The sequence below is a fragment of the Mustelus asterias genome, chromosome 5 (genome assembly GCF_964213995.1).
Source record: "Mustelus asterias chromosome 5, sMusAst1.hap1.1, whole genome shotgun sequence".
Classification (NCBI taxonomy): Eukaryota; Metazoa; Chordata; class Chondrichthyes; order Carcharhiniformes; family Triakidae; genus Mustelus; species Mustelus asterias.
Window position 1 is genome coordinate 78,800,301 of NC_135805.1, and position 2,972 is coordinate 78,803,272.

Here is a 2,972-nt window from a genome sequence, read left to right on the forward strand (position 1 = left end):
ACGGAGTTCCAGGATTTTGACCCAGGGTTAGTGAAGGAAGAGTGGTATTTTAAAGTCAAAATGATGAGTGTTTTGGAGGGGAACTTGAAAGTGGTGGTGTTCCCATGCATCTGCTGCTCTTGTCCATCTTGGTGGTAGAGCCTGCAGGTTTGGAAGGTGCTGTCGAATGGGCTCTTGGTGAGTTGCTGCAGTGTATCCTGTAGATGGTACACAGTGTACGTCGGTCATGGATTTAGTGAAAGTTTAAGGTGACGAAGGGGTGCCTATAAAGCGAGCTTCTTTGTCCTGGATGACTTCAAGCTTCTTGCATGTTGTTGGAGCTGCACTCATCCAGCAAGAGGTGAGAGTTCCACCACTGCTGACTTGTGCCTTTTAGATTGTAGACAGGCTTTGGGGAGTCAGGAACTGTGATTCTCACCACAGAATTCCTTGCCTCTGACCTGCTCTCATAGTCACAGTATTTATCTGGCTAATTCATTCAGTTTCTGGTCAATAGTAACACCTAGGATGTTGATAGTGATGGTGATATCATTGAATGTCAAGGGGCAATGGTTAGATTCTCTCTTGCTGGAAATTGTCATTGCCTGGAACTTGTGTGGCACCATTGTTAGTTACCAGTTATCAGTCCAAGCCTGGAACATTGTTCAGATCTTGCTGCATTTGGACATGAACTGCTTCAGTATCTGAGAAGTCGTGAATGTTGCTGATGATTTGTTTGTACAATCATCAGCGAACATCCCTAATTCTGACCTTATAATGGAAGGAAGTTTAAGCAGTTGAAGAATTGAACAGAATAGGAAGCAAGGGGTCACAGTCTCAGGATATAGGATAGACATGAGGGGAAAGTTCTTCACTTAGAGGGTAGTGAACCTGTGGAATACTCTACCACAGTAGATAATGGAGGCCAAGTCACTGAATGTATTTAGGAAGGAAATAAATAGATTTCTAAACTCTAAGCCTGGAATGGTACCACCATTCACATCGATGGGATTTTCCCATCCCACTGTAGTGAACAGAGATTTGGCTGGGTGCCAAATTCTCCTCGCTGCGGCGTGAGCGTGGCACGCCCTAAAGCTGTCAAGGAGAATGGGGAGAGCACGGGAGAATGCTGTTGAGATAGAGGATCAGCCATGATCATATCGAATGGCAGGGCGGGCTTGAGAGGCTGAATGTCCTTCTCCTGCTCCTATTTTTTTTCCATGTCTATAATTCCAAACAGTGGAGAGTTTTGACCCTGATTCCTATTGACTTCAGTTTTGCTAGGACTCCTTAATGCCACATGTGGTCAAATGCTGCCTTGATGTCAGGACTGTACTGAGTTTTGGAGCTGAGGGATTGTGGCAGAACTCAAACTGAGGCCACGATTCTCCCATTGCGGCCCGCCACTTTTCTGGTGGGTCCGGCCGGGAATTGTGCGTCTGCGGCCTTCAACAGGGATTTGTGCGTGCGCTGGGAACGCATGCGCATCTCCCAGAGTCGGCGGCCAGTCGCCGGCCAGACCACACTGGAAACCGGCGGGAAGGCAGGTAAGTAATTTAAATCTGTTTTAAATCTATTTTAAATATGTATTTTTGTTAATTATCAGGACCTTTCAGGTCCCATTGAATCTCCCACCCCGCCAGGAGTACTTCATTCCGACCGGGTTCAGACTAGCTCCCCATGTTCGGGGAACTAGCGGGAGACCCCATGGGAATGAAGGAGGGCAATCGGGGCTCCCTAGGGGGTCAGGCAGCAGGGGCGTAGTGTCCCCTGGGCATGGACACTCTGGCAGTGCCAGCCTGTGCCCCCTGGCACTGCCTAAGGGGAAAAGTGCCCATGCCCGGGGGCACCTTGGCACTGCCCACCAGGCATCAGGCAGTGCCAAGGGGTGGGGCCTATTGTGGGCGGGGCTGAGGTGCGATTGGTGGGGGTCCCGCTGCCACTCTGCATTAGGATCGGTGTGGGATGGAGAGAGGGCAGCGATTAGGGCATGCTGGCTTTGTGGGGTGGGGGGGGGGGGTGTTGGGGTGTGGTCTGCTGGGGGGGGTGGTTCTTTGAGGAGGTAACAAGGAGGTTAGATAAAGGAGAACCAGTGGATGTGATTTATGTAGATTTCCAGAAGGCCTTTGACAAGGTGCCGCATAGGAGACTGTTAAATAAGTTAAGCGCCCATGGTGTTAAGGGTAAGATCCTGGCACGGCCAGAGGATTGGCTGACTAGCAGAAGGCAGAGAGTGGGGACAAAGGGGTCTTTTTCAGGACGGCAGCTGGTGACTAGTGGTGTGCCTCAGGGGTCGGTGCTGGGACCACAACTTTTCACAATATACATTAACGATTTGAAGAAGGAACTGAAGGCACTGTTGCTAAGTTTGCAGATGCATCAAAGATATGTAGAGGGACAAGTAGTATTGAGGAAGCAGGGGGGCAGCAGAAGGACTTGGACAGGTTAGGAGAGTGGACAAAGAAGTGGCAGATGGGATACAATGTGGAAAAGTGTGAGGTTATGCACTTTAGAAGGAGAATGGAGGCATAGACTATTTTTTGAATGGGAAAATGCTTAGGAAATCAGAAACACAAAGGGGCTTGGGAGTCATTGTTCAAGATTCTCTTAAGGTTGACATGCAGGTTCAGTCGGCAGTTAGGAAGGCAAATGTAATGTTCGCATTCATGTCGAGAGGGCTAGAATACAAGAGCAGGGATGTACTTCTGAGGCTATATAAAGCTCTGGTCAGATCCCATTTGGAGTATTGTGAACAGTTTTGGGTCCCCTACCTAAGAAAGGATGTGCTGGCCTTGGAAAGGGTCCAGAGGAGGTTCACAAGAATGATCCCTGGAATGAAGAGGAATGGTATGAGAAATGGTTGAGGACTCTGGGTCTGTACTCGTTAGAGTTTAGAAGGATGAGGGGGGATCTTATTGAAAATTACAGGATACTGCGAGGCCTGGATAGAGTGGATGTGGAGAGGATATTTCCACTAGTAGGAAAAACTAGAA